Source organism: Somniosus microcephalus, chromosome 1, assembly GCF_052327205.1.
Source record: "Somniosus microcephalus isolate GS21.2 chromosome 1, FLI_Smic_1.0, whole genome shotgun sequence".
NCBI classification, from domain to species: Eukaryota; Metazoa; Chordata; class Chondrichthyes; order Squaliformes; family Somniosidae; genus Somniosus; species Somniosus microcephalus.
Window position 1 is genome coordinate 261,333,041 of NC_140987.1, and position 14,371 is coordinate 261,347,411.

Genomic DNA, 14,371 nt, shown 5'->3' on the forward strand with positions numbered 1-14,371 from the left:
GTGTGATCTAGGCTGACATTTTAGCACAGTATTAAAGGGAGTGCTGCATTGTCAGAGATGCTGTATTGTGGGGAGAGTCTCCACTCTTTAAACATTTAACTTCTCCTACCTTGCACCCACCATAAACTTGAGCTCATCCAAAACTCTGCTGTTCGTGTCCTAACTTGCACCATGTCCTGTTCACCCATCACCTGTGCTCGCTGACCTACATTGGCTCCTGTCTTGTTTTGCACACTTTGTACAAAAATAATAAATTGCAGGACAACGGAGTATTACAGTTTAAACTCTTTTATGAAGCATCATGTCTGTAAGCTTTCTCGATCAATACAGCACCGTGTGGACAAGATGAAGTCAGGACCCCTGGGTCTTCTAAACAATAGCAGTCCTTACAGATGCCTGCAGGCCAATGACAACTCAGCATGTGATCACGTGAATATAATAGGTATTCCTTACAGATGCCTGCGGGCCAATGATAAATCAATACGCAACTGTTATATCCCCTTTTAAAAGAAAAATGTTATGCATTACTTTCGAACCTTCTACATAATGTTCTCAGCATCAACATATAAGTAAACTCAATATTTAACTAGCACTGAAAACATCTCAACGTTTCAATAACGATGTACAGTTTTTTTAAGGCAGCGATCCGCCTACACCCTTTGACAGTTCACAAGTCAAGGATAACTCTAGGCTTGACCTCTCGTCCCGACCTTGTGTGGTATGGAACTGAGCATGCTCCTGAATCGGTCAACAAATCAGATTCAGGTTTAGGTTCAGGTAGGTATGATGTGTTTTGTGTATTGCTCTGTTCATCACACTCTGTTGAACTGATCCTCTCGTCGGAATGACGGTGTTGTTCCTTGGTGTTCAGGAGGTGCCTGCGATTGCGGCGGTACATCTGTCCTTCTGGGGTGCGGATGTGATACGATCGCTCAGTGTCAGCTGGCTGGATGACGACTGCAGGTTTCCAGTAGCCATGCTCCTGGATTCTGATGGATTCTCCATTGTGCAGCGGCGGCAGTAGTCTAGCTGACCTGTCATAGTATCTCTTTTGGTGTTGCTGTCTCTGTACACGTTTTGCATGCACTTGCTTGCAGCTGACGACCTGTCAGGGCCTGTCTGGGATACAGTGAGGTATCATGGGCTCTTTGACATTTGATGGGCGGCCTTCTAGACAAATGGAACATTTTCTGACAATGTCCTCAATGTGTTTGCACATTCCGGGCCAAAACATAATGTCACGTACTCTTTGTTTGCATTTTTCCATGCCCATATGTCCAGCATGAATTTTTGTCAACATCTCTTTGAGACTGGTAGGAATGATGATTTTCTCCCCTTTGAAGACAATTCCGTTGATTTGTGACAGTTCGTCTCTGTGGTTCCAGAATTCAGATATGCTCTGAGGGCATTTCCTCCTTTCCTCAGGCCATCCTTCATGTATGACTTTGCTCAGCAGTGTGAGTTGTGCATCTTTCTCTGTTCCTGCTCGGATCTCCTTCAGTTTTGAGTCACTCACAGGTAAGCTGTTGTACACCATGTGCACCTGCACATCCATGCCTTCACTGAGGCTGCTGTCCTGGTAGCTAAGAGACTTTCTGGAGAGCGTGTCTGCGACAGGAATGTCTTTGCTTGGACGGTGAATGATTGTGAAGTCATATTTCTGTAGCTGAAGGATCATTCTCTGTAGCCTTGGTGGGGCTGCGGCTAGTGGTTTCCTCATGATTGACTCGAGGGGCTTGTGGTCGGATTCCACAATGACTTGTCGGCCATAGACGTACTGGTGGAAACGCTTACATCCGAACAGAATTGCATATAGCTCTTTCTCGATTTGAGCATAGTTGATTTCACTGTCAGAGAGATCTGGAAGCGTAGCCGATGGGCTTTCCTTCTTGCAGTAATACTGCACCTAGTCCGTACTTTGACGCGTCCACTTATAGTCTGAGCTCTTTGGGTCGAAGTAGACGAGAACTGGTCCTGCTTCTCTGGTGATTAGGTCTTTCATTTTCTGAAATGCTGTGTCATGTTGTTTGTCCCACAGGAACTCATTGGATTGTTTGAGCAACTGATGCATAGGTGCGTTGATTTCGGAGAGGCTCGGGGCAAACTTGGCTAAGTAGTTAACCATGCCTAGTACTGTCTCTAGCTCTGCGCGGTTCTTCGACGGCTCCATCTTCTTGATGGCGGCAATTTTCTTTGGATCCGGCTTAATGCCATCAGTTGAGAGGCGATGCCCGAAATAACTGATCTCGGTGGATCCGATTATGCTTTTCTCGAGGATGAGCCGGATACCTTTCTCCAGTGATCTTTGTAGCATCGCACGGAGGTTCCTGCCATGTTCCTCTCTATTCCTGCCATGTTCCTCTCTATTCCTGCCATAGATGAGGATGTCATCTACGATTGCGACTACTTTGTCGAGGCCTTCATAGGTTTCGTCGATCTTCCGCTGGAATTCATCCTGAGCTGAGATAAGACCAAATGGTAAACGCAGAAATCGGTAGCGTCCAAATGGTGTGTTGAACGTTGTTAGCTTAGATGACTCTTCCGTGAGCTTGATAGTCCAGTATCCTGATCGTGCGTCCATTACACTGAAGTAACGTGCTCCCACTAGCTTGGGTGTGATGTCATCTAGTGTTGGTAGAGGGTAGTGAGGGCGTTTGATAGCCTTGTCCAAATCTCGGCTCGAGACAGACTCTGAGCTTGCCTGTACGTGGTTTCTCAACCACTACTAACGCGTTGACCCACTCTATCAGTTCTGTTTCCCGGACGATGATTTCTGTATTCTTCATGCTCTGCAGCTCCTCCTTCAGGCGACTACGTAGAGCAAGGGGTATCCTTCTCGGTGGGCAAACCACAGGGGTTGCTGCTGGGTCAAGGTGAATAGTGCATTCACCTGGGAATAGTCCGATTCCTTTGAAAACGTCAGCAAACTCCTCCATGACTGTCTGCTTATCAACTGGTGCTGTCAATGATAGTACTAGCTTGACGAGGTCCATGTCTAAACATGCCTTTAGACCTAGCACTGGAGGTGCTTGAGTGTCAACAATGTAAAAGTTCAACTTCATGTCGCTTTCTTTGTACTTGCATTTCATCACGCATGTGCCTTTTACATTGAGCTGCTCACCCCCATAGCTGGTCAGTCTGCGTGAGGTGGGCTGTAGCTCGCACTCATCCTTCAAGCTGTGATACTCGCTCAGAGGAATTACATTAACCTGAGATCCAGTGTCTAGTTTAAACATAAGCTCTTTGCCCTGTTTTCCTATCTCAATATCAGCACAGGATTGCTCAGTCTCTGAAATAGTTTTTCTGTGACACAGAATCAATAAACAGTTCCTCTACATTTGGCTCTCTATCTGGCATTTGGCTGTCACTCACTGTGTACTGCTTCTCCGAAAACAGTCTTGCAAACTTTAGCAAAGTGGTTTCGTTTACCACATGTAGCACATTGCCTTTCTTTGGCGGGGCATTGCACCTTTCCTCCATGCCAGTTGTTTCCACAATATCCACAGTTTTTGAAGCGTTTTATGTCTGTGTCACCCATTTTTAGAACTCTCTTCTTTCTGTTCTGAAACATGCTCTCTGGGTGGTGTTCTTTGGTGTGTGTCTATTAACTGCGTGCACTGCCTGACTGTCTGTTCACACGAGCTGTTCGTGGCGCCGGTTATGGTTTTCAACTGTGCTTGGGCTATCTCGTGCGATCTAGCTATGTCCATAGCTTTGTCCAGCGTTAGCCCGGACCCAACATTCAAAAGTTTCTCTCTCACTTTTTAGCTGAATGTATTCCAAACACGATGCAGTCTCTGACCATCTCATCTTTATCTGCAACATTCCAGACTTTTACCAGCAGTTTTAACTCAGTCACGAACTGTTCAAACGACTCACTAGATCCTTGTACTTTCTTCTGAAACTTGTACCTAGCGAATATCGTATTTGTCTTGGGCATCACATATGCTTCAAAACGGTCAAAATAACTTTTCAGTACTTTTGCTTCATCTGCGGTGAGAGACCATGTGTTAAAAATGTCTCTCCCTTTTTCTTCGATCCACAGGAGTAGGTAGCTGCATCTTTCTTCCTCCCCTTTGCTTTTCAGTGGACCATAAAACATCAACTCCACGTGTTGCTTGAACTTGCTCCATTCTCTAGGTAAGTTCAAAGATTCCCAATTCATTCGGGGTAAGGGAGCTCCAACGATGTCCATTTCAAATCCCTGTTCTGACACCATGTCTTGTTTTGCACACTTTGTACAAAAATAATAAATTGCAGGACAAAGGAGTATTACAGTTTAAACTCTTTTATGAAGCATCAGGTCTGTAAGCTTTCTCAATCAATACAGCACCGTGTGGACAAGATGAAGTCAGGACCCCTGGGTCTTCTAAACAATAACAGTCCTTACAGATGCCTGCAGGCCAATGACAACTCAGCATGTGATCACATGTGAATATAATAGGTATTCCTTACAGATGCCTGTGGGCCAATGATAAATCAATATGCAAATGTTACAGCTCCCAGTCCTGCAATGCCTTGATTTTAAAATTCTCATCCTTGTTTTCAAATCCCTCCATGGCCTTGCCCCATCCTATCTCTGTAACCTCTTCCAGCCCTACAACCCCCTGAGATCTTTGTGTTCCTCCACTTCTGGCCTCTTGTGCATCCCCAATTTCCATCGCCCCACCATTGGTGGCTGTGCCTTCAGCTGCCTGGGCCTTAAGCTCTGGAATTCCACCCTAAACCTCTCTGTCTCTCTACTTTTAAGATGCTCCTTAAAACCTACCTCTTTGACCAAACTTTTGGTCACCTGTGCGAATATCCCCTTATGTGGCTCGGTGTCAAAGATTGTTTGATAATCATTCCTGTGAAGTGCCTTGGAACATTTTACAACATTAAAGGTGCTATATGAATGCAAGCTGTTGTTGTAAGGTTTGTTTACATAAAGAGCCCAGCAAGTGCTATAGACCCCCCTGAAGTCTCCATAACCCAGAATTACCACCACACTGGATTCACACTCTATGCAGTGTCAAACTGAAGCAGTGCGAGACTATTTCCTTCTGCGAGTTGCACTCTGCTTCGATCCAGAGTGAGATTGGGCCATGAGTTACCATGGCAAGTTCTGATGAAAGGTCATCGACCTGAAACATTGGGCCAGAAATTCCAGGCCAGAAGGGTGAGTACGGTCGGCTTACTCACGCTTCTGGCCGTTGGAAATGCCGGCGTTCAGCATGAACAGCGCATGCGGGGAACGCCGGCATTTCCAGACCTCGAGCGCGTGCGACTGCACAGGCAGCGCTTGCGCAGTGAACTTCGTGGATTTCATTCATGAAATCCGTGAGGTTAAGTCCTTAGAAGTTACACTGAAAAAAAGCAAGTGTAAAGTGGTTCATTGGCTGCGGAGGAAGATATATTTTATCGTGGAGCTTTTGAAATGCAATATTTTTGTTTGGGAAAGGGAGGGAAGTTATTTTATGAAATTTTAAGTAAGTTTTAAAGTTAAAATTTTTTTTTTTTTTAAAGGGTTTTCAGAACGGTAGGTAGAAGGAGCAATTGTGGCTGTGTGAATGGAATGTGAGAATGAGTTATGTATGTATGTCCACATATATTCCTTTACGTATATGTATGTATGTTCTATATTCCTTTACTATGAATGTATGTTTTTAATTATGATTTTCCAATAAGTTACTTTCTCTGAAAGTCATAATTAAATAATACATTCATACACATAAGTAAAGGAATATATACATAACACGCAAAGGAATATATACAGACATACATACTTTCAGAAGCTCCATGATAAGAAATATCTTCCTCCGCAGCCTCTGTAGCAACTGTACCCATGCTTTTTTCATGTGTAAGTTGTAATGACTGGACCTCACTGAAAGCATTAATGAAAGCGGCGAATTATACTGCGCACGCGCTGCATGTGCAGTCGCACGCGTTCTGCCTCTGAACCCCTTCGTTCAGAGGACAGGAAATGCCGGTTTTCCCCACATGCACTGTGCATGCTGAAAACCGGCATTTCATCCGGCCAGATGCGTAAGTACCCCGACCGTACTAGCGCATTTGGAAGGGAATTATTGGGCCAACATTTTACATGTCAATGAAATAAAAAATTTAACACTTGCACGACTTGCCCCCTCGCATCTGCGACTGAGGGTCCAAGGAGGTGCATTGCGCAAGAGGTCATCATCGGACGTATCCTCACACTGTTCCCTTTGGGGAACTGTATGAAGTGGTGGAAGGATTTATGGCCGTGATTAACGCTCATTCCGTGACCGTAACCATCTTTGAACCAGCCATTAGGGTGGTTAGTCCTATGGCGGGAGGGTTTTACGGGCTCCCACAACCCATCTGAGGGGGGGGGGCCACCAACACCCACGGACGCAAGTATCCCGCTGGATGTCCACCCAGAATTTAAAGTTGGAGCTCCGACTCCACTTGCCGGGACTGTCTGGAGTGGGGTTCAAAACCCTACTCCTTCTGGCCCAGCGGCGGGGATGCTTACTGCTACGCAAAAGGCCCACTCCGCACAAAAGGTGACACCCATACGTTTCCTGCGCCTTTTCCCTCCCCGTGACTGGAGCCCTATGCTGCCATTTCACGTTGCTAATCGGATTGGGCGTTTGTCATAGCGGTAGGATCCCCGCCGCTGGGCCAGATCAGGGTAGGGTTTCGAACCCCGCTCCAGACAGTCCCGGCAAGTGGAGTCGGAGCTCCGGCTCTAAATTCTGGGTTGACATCCAGTGGGATATTTGCGTCCGTGGGTGGCCCCCCCTCCTTGTATAGCTTGTGGGAGCCCGTAAAACCCTCCCGCCATAGGACTAACCGCCCTAATGGCTGGTTCAAAGATGGTTACGGTCACGGAATGAGCGTTAATCACGGCCATAAATCCTTCCACCACTTCATACAGTTCCCCAAAGGGAACAGTGTGAAGACACGTATGACGACGACATTGCTAAATAAATAAATGGAATTAAAAAAATTCTTTTAGGGCTTTTAAAAGTCTTTAAATTGCTTTAATTCTCTTTAAAACTACTTCAGATTACTCAAAATAATGTAAACATTTTAAAAAGTTTATAAAAGTTACCAAAATCTTGAAAAAACTTCCAAAAACCTATTTAAACTGCTGCTTTGCATGTAAAAAAGCAAAGCAGCTTGACAGAAACATTGGGGGCGTGTCCAGTGAAACTGAGACCTCAAGGGGCGTGTCTCACTTACACTGCACGCTCCTGGGTCCGCGCTGGCTGCACTCCTGGGCGGCGTGACGTCATACGCTGCCCGGGAATGTGCTTTCTATTTCTCCAAGTTCAGGCGTCCCAGAAGCTGATCGGCAGGAGCGCGGGGTAAGTGCAAATACGGGGCTTGCACGCGCTGCAAGCCCCGTTCTGGAATTTCTGGCCCATTAACTTTGTTTCTCTCTCCACAGATGCTGCCTGACCTGCTGAGTATTTCCAGCACTTTCTATTTTTATTTACAAGTCTGGTTGTCTGTGTGAAGTGGAAATTGCTTTGCCTCAATGCTAATCTTGTGTAAATGCACTCAATGAGCACAGTATAAATCCAACCTAAAATAACCCACAGAGACAGCAGCTGCCATTTGTCTTGTGGTTTTATGAGTCTTTCTCCCCCTGAAAAAACATCCTGTAGTATTGCTAATGTCAGTCATGTGTTAATTTGTCGAGAGCATGAAGTATTTGAATTGAGTATTTTAAATGATTTCATGTTTTTCCACTTGGGAGTTGCTTTGTACCAGATAGGCTACTGCAATCAGGTTACCTACTCTGTGCCGTCTGCTGACCTGACTGACGGGTAGAAGAGGCAGAAGATGGGCCAAGTTGACTGCCAAGTTGAGATTGCTTCTTGTTATAGAACAACCTAAGGAACTCTTTTTTTATAGCTGCCTGTCTGAAGTTAGGACAGGGGATTCCCCAGGAGTGTCAATATTTGCAGCGGGACACCAGGGAGAACTCCCCTACTCTTCGAAATAGTGCCATGGGAGCTTTTATGTCCAGCCGAGTGGGCAAGGTGGGGCCTCGGTTTAACGTCTCATCTGAAAGACAGCACCTCCAACAGTGCAGCACTCCCTCAGTACTGCACTGGGAGTGTAAGCCTAGATTTTGTGCTCGTGTCTGGAGTGGGACTGGAACCCACAACCTCCTGATTCAGAGTGGGGCTTGAACCCAGAACCATTCTGAGATGCTGCTTACGAGGCAGCTTTAAGTCACTGTCAGGAATTACTGTATATACTCATGTACAAGGTTAGAAATTTGAGTCACTGTTCGGAGGTTGAAAGTTGGAGCGTACAGGTTGAAAACACTTTTTATATACAAGTCATTGTGACGGATGATGCTTTAGCTCAACCTAGGAACCCATTCACCTGCCCATTCCTTTTCCTCTGTCCGTCCCGGACTCTTCAGTTCCCACTCTCCCATTTGCCTGCCTTCCTTCTCTCAGATTCCCACTCCTGGTCTGTGTTTAGTGGTGGCAGCAGCCTGTGGAGGGGACAGAACACATTAAAACCAAATTAGCTACTTTTTGGGGAGCTGTGTGTGGGTCATGAGTATTTCCAATTTTTGTTTTGACCAGAAAATAGGGGTTGTGAAGCAAGTTGCCGTGTATACAAGTGTACACCTATGTGTAATGTTACATTATTCCCAAACTCTTTTATTTTAAATAAAAACAAATTTTCAATTGGTCTGATTCAGAACAGACACATTCCACATATATACCCTTATACCACAGTACACAATGGAAATGGTAGGATTACTACCACAGGGAGTAATTGAGGCGAATAGTGTAAATGCATTTGCGGGGAGGCTAGACAAGTATATGAGGGAGAAGAGAACAGAGGGTTACGCTGATAGAGCTAGACGAGGAAAGACGGGAGGAGGCTCGAGTGGAGCATAAATGGCAGCTCGGACTGGTTGGGCCAAATGGCCTGTTTCTGTGCCGTATGTTCTGTGTAATTCTACGATTACTAAAAATTGGGACCTTGACTTTTATTCAGTTTTTTTCCTCTCGTTAAAACAAGTCTTTGCTGCAGATGTGCAGAGTGGATGTGGGCTGTTGGAAGTGACTTCATAATGGCAGTGTGTAGTGAGTGAGTTTGTACTGTTCCAGCTATGTGTTACATAACTAGGAAGAGGATGAGAATTTGACTCTTTGGATTGTTGGTACTTCAAAGAACAGAGACTAGTGGTACCGATTGAAATTAAAAAAAAAAAAAAAAATGCTGGAAATACAGAGCAGGGACTGTCCATATCTGAAGAGAGGAGTGAATATTAAGCTTCCTTTTAGAAACATAGGAACAGGAGGAGGCCATTCAGCCCCTTGAGCCTGTTCTGCCATTCAATGAGATCCTGGCTGATCTGTATCTTAACTCTATCTACTCGCCTTGGTTCCGTAACCCATAATAGCCTTTTCTTTGGACCTGCTGCATAATCGTATCATTTTTTTTTACTGGAATACCCTGTCATTCCTTAAACTAGCAGTAAAAGGGGCCGCAAATCCAGGTACTTAATTGGTTAATACTTATTCCAAGATAGAATCATAGAGTAATACAGCACAGGAGGAGGCCATTTGGCCCATCGCTATATGATGAAAATTAAAGGGCATGCACAGGGAAAATCTCAAACAGAATATAAATCATACCCTTATTGATCAGGTTACAGCTTTGTCCCGCTGCAAATATATTTTGCATTCTTCTGCAAGGAAGAAATATTAGAGATTTTTTCGTTTGTCTTTCTTTCCCCCAGCCCCTGTCCCAGAAAAGATTAGAAGCTGCCAGGCGTATTCTCAAGACAGTGCGAAGTGCACCCCAATCACTCAGATAATTAGATCTAATTAATTTGCTAACCTATTAGCCTGCAGGAATAGTAATATTAATGGCGATTTTAGCTCCTGACTCCAAAAATCAGCCCTATTCGTGCTGGAGCGACTCTCAGTAGGCAGGTGAGCTTGGAATGGTGGAATTACTTCTGAAATTACGAGGCCGTCACATCATGCCTTTCGGGGATAATAATCTCTTTTTACTGTTCAGCTTTCTAATTGGCTGACTCCCGAGTTGATTACTGACCTGAAAATTAGACTTTCCAAGCTGCTATGTCGAGGATTTGCAAGGAGAAAAACCACCCATGTCGCAGTAGGCTCACGATCTTGCAAGAGATGTTACACCATAACAAATGCCTGGAAGTAGTTTTTAACTGTTGTACTGCCGCTGAGGAAAATAAACTTTTCAAAACATTTGACATTTTTCAACAATGTTGGGTCCTTCATAGCATATTAAAAATATACTTAGCATATAGCAAATATTTGTCATTTTTGCTGTTTTTTCCTGCTTATGTTCAACAAAATTTTAATGCATATTTGAGCACATGCTTGGTTCATAGAATCATAGACTGATGCAGCACAGAAGGAGGCCATTCGGCCCATCGTGCCTGTGCCGGCACTTTGTTAGAGCTATCCAATTAGTCCCACTCCCCTGCTCTTTCCTCATAGCCCTGCAAATTTTTCCCCCTTCAATTATTTATCCAATTCCCTTTTGAAATTTACTATTGAATCTGCTTCTACCACCCTTTCAGGCAGTGCAGTCCAGATCAAAAAAACTTGCTGCGTAATAAAAACGTTAAATCTGTGTCCTCTGCTTTCTTTCTTCCCTTCTCTTCACATAACTGAAGTCCCTTGTCTCTGGTACCATTTAGTAAAAGACCTTGACATCCTTTCTAAAGTGTGGTGCCCAGAATTGGCCACAATACTCTAGCTGGGGCGTAACCAGTGAATTATAAAGGTTTAGCGTAACGTCTTTGCTCTTGTACTCTATACCTCTGTTTACAAAGCAAAAGGATCCAGTATGCTTTTTTAATGCCTCCTCAACTTGTCCTGCCACCTTCAAATATTTGTGTACGTACTACCCCAAAATTAACTTCATGACCGGGAATTGAACAATGTGATAACGAGAGTGCCAAATCCTAACCACTAGTCCAGCAGAGACCAGGCTGCACACCAGACACTGTCATTTAGACTTTTTTTAGAATCTAAATTTGAGAACTGATAGCGGAGGCACTTTTAGTTTGCAGAGAGATTCTGCGTTTCTGTATTATTAGAACTTTTTGAATGCAGTAATTATTAGAGAAGGAGAAAAAATCCCACCCTGTCACAGACTGCAGGCTGGCTGACCGATACTGAGTTTTATCTCACCACATGCTCTGCCTCACAACTTGAGGGGTCATTTTTAGCACTGGTGTGATAACACTTCCATTATCAGGCACTGGAATTGTGGCCAAGAAATAGTTGAAACTGCTCCCCCACTTCCCCCAATTATTTAGACACTTTGGTTGCCTCAGTTAAATAAGGTAGCAATTCCCCCCTCCACACACACTATTTGTGAAGTTTAGGAATTAATGAGCAGCCGTTAAGAAGTGAAGGAGTTTGATCTTCAACAACAACATGCATTTACATAGCACCTTTAACGCAGTAAGACGTCCCAAAGCGCTTCACAGGAGCAATTATCAGACAGAATTTGACACCGAGACACACACAGATAATTTGAAATAGAACCATAGTATTTTGCTTTTTGTAGGAGATAATTGACCTCCATAAACTTGAGCTCATCCAAAACTCGGCTGCCCGTGTCCTAACTCGCACCAAGTCCTGTTCACCCATCACCCCTGTGCTTGCTGCCCTACATTGGCTCCCAGTCCACCAGCGCCTCAATTTTAAAATTCTCATCCTTGTTTTCAAATTCCTCCATTGTCTCGCCCCTCCCTATCACTGTAATCTCCTCCAGGCATACAACAACTCTTTTCCCCCCCAACCACACCCGAGATCTCTGCACTCCTCCAACTCTGGCCTCTTGCGCATCCCTGATTTTAATCACTCCACTATTGGTGGCCGTGCCTTCAGCTGCCTAGGCCCTAAGCTCTGGAATTCCCTCTCTCCGCCTCTCTACCTCTCTTCCCTTTAAGAGGCTCCTTAAAATCTACCTCTTTGACCAAGCTTTTGGTCATCTGGCCTAATATCTCCTTGTGAAGCTCCTTGGGACGTTTTACTCCTTTAAAGGTGCTCTATAAATATTTGTAATTGTTGTTAGTCGAAGAAGGTTGGGAGGAGGCATGTGTGGAGCATAAGCATAGACCAGTTGGGCCGAATGGTCTGTTTCTGTGCTGTACTTTCTGTGTAATTCTATGAATAATTTTCTGAGGCAGGGGTTACTGTTTCTGTCTCCAAGGGGATTCCTGCTCGGAGTGGATCGGACACGGGAAGGATTTTCCACAAGCGTTCGTTTTTGGTGGGTGGGTGGTGGAGGTTTCTGCATCTGATTTTCGTGTTATATCGGGGTCAGGAGTGGAAGGGCAATGGAAAATAAGTCAGGGGGATGAGGAAAAAAATTGAAAAACAGCAAGGAGAAATGGTAGCAAAGAAGTGCAATTTAAAAAAAGACAAGGGCAGTGTGGGAATATAGTAAGTTGTAAAAAAAAAACCAGTAGATTATAGTTATTTCTGTAACTTCTGTGTGCGTACACTGAAAAATGTACAGGAAAAGAAAGGGTGGTGTACAGGAAAAGGAGCAGTGGTAACCAATGTTCCTGTTGAACTGCGCGGCTGTCTGGAGCTCCCGCGCAGGCCACTTGCCGGTTTAATGAGGAAAAAACGCGCATGCGTAGAAATCTGAACAGGCTGCGCACCTAAAAAAAAAAATTAAAGGGAGCATTGGTGGTAACATGTACCTGTTTAAAGTCTTTTACAGTGTGTAGTAAATCCACTGTTGGTAAGGAGGAGTTCATTGAGTGTATTAGGGATGGGTTTCTTGAGCAGTATGTAACTGAACCGACCAGGGGGCAAGCAACCTTAGATCTGGTCCTGTGTAACGAGACAGGATTAATTTAAAATGTCCTAGTAAAGGACCCCCTTGGAATGAGTGACCATAACATGGTTGAATTCCATATTCAATTAGAGGGTGAGAAGGTTGGATCTCAAACAAGCGTGCTAAGCTTGAATAAAGGAGACTATGAAGGTATGAGAGCGGAATTGAGTAGAGTGGATTGGGAAAATAGATTAAAGGGTAAGACGATACATGATCAGTGGTGTACATTTAAGGAGTTACTTTACAACTTCCAAAAAAAATATATTCCACTGAGAAGAAAAGGGTGTAAAAGAAAAGACAGCCATCCGTGGCTAAGTAAAGAAATTAAGGATAGTATTCGACTAAAAACAAGCGCATATAAGGTAGCCAAATCTAGCGGGAGGATAGAGGATTGGGAAAACTTTAAAAGACAGCAAAAAATAACAAAAAGATTGATTAAGAAAGGGAAGATAGATTATGAAAGTAAATTAGCAAAAAATATAAAAACAGATAGTAAGAGTTTTTATAGTTATATAAAAAGAAAAAGGGTGGCTAAAGTAAATGTTGGTCCCTTAGAGGATGAGACCGGGAAATTAATGGTGAGAAATATGGAGATGGCAAAAACACTGAATGAATATTTTGTATCAGTCTTTACAGTAGAAGACACTAAGGATATCCCAACACTGGACAAACAGGGGGTTATAGGGGGGAAGGAGCTAAACACGATCAAAATCACTAAGGAAGTGGTACTCGGTAAAATAATGGGACTCAAGGCGGATAAATCACCTGGACCTGATGGCTTACATCCTAGGGTCTTGAGGGAAGTGGCGGTAGGGATTGTGGATGCATTGGTAATAATTTTCCAAAACTCCCTGGACTCATCAAAGGTCCCGGCAGACTGGAAAACTGCTAATGTAACACCCTTATTTAAAAAGGGCGGTAGACAGAAGGCTGGAAACTATAGACCAGTTAGCCTAACATCTGTGGTAGGTAAAATTTTGGAGTCCATTATTAAGGCGACAGTAACAGGACATTTGGATAATCATAATTTAATAGGACAAAGTCAGCATGGTTTTATGAAGGGGAAGTCATGTTTGACAAATTTGCTGGAGTTCTTTGAGGAAGTAACATATAGGGTGGATAAAGGGGAACCAGTGGACATAGTGTATTTAGACTTCCAAAAGGCATTTGACAAGGTGCCACACAAAAGATTATTGCTTAAGATAAAAAATCATGGGATTGGGGGTAATACTCAGAAGGCAGAGAGTTGGGATAAATGGTTCATTCTCAGACTGGCAATCAGTAACTAGTGGTGTTCCGCAGGGGTCAGTGCTGGGTCCCCAACTCTTTACAATCTATATTAACGATTTGGAGGAGGGGACCAAGTGTAACATATCAAAGTTTGCAGATGATACTAAGATGGGAGGGAAAGTAGTGAGTGAGGAGGACATAAAAAACCTGCAAGGGGACATCGACAGGCTAAGTAAGTGGGCAGAGATTTGGCAGATGGAATACAATACTGGAAAGTGTGAGGTTATGCACT

General features: G+C 44.1%; 1 protein-coding gene across 1 annotated transcript in view; it reads left to right on the forward strand.

Annotated features, from left to right (window-relative positions):
- Nucleotides 1-14,371, forward strand: part of gng10 (guanine nucleotide binding protein (G protein), gamma 10) — a 32,402-nt gene that overhangs the window by 1,097 nt on the left and 16,934 nt on the right. The window lies entirely within an intron of this gene.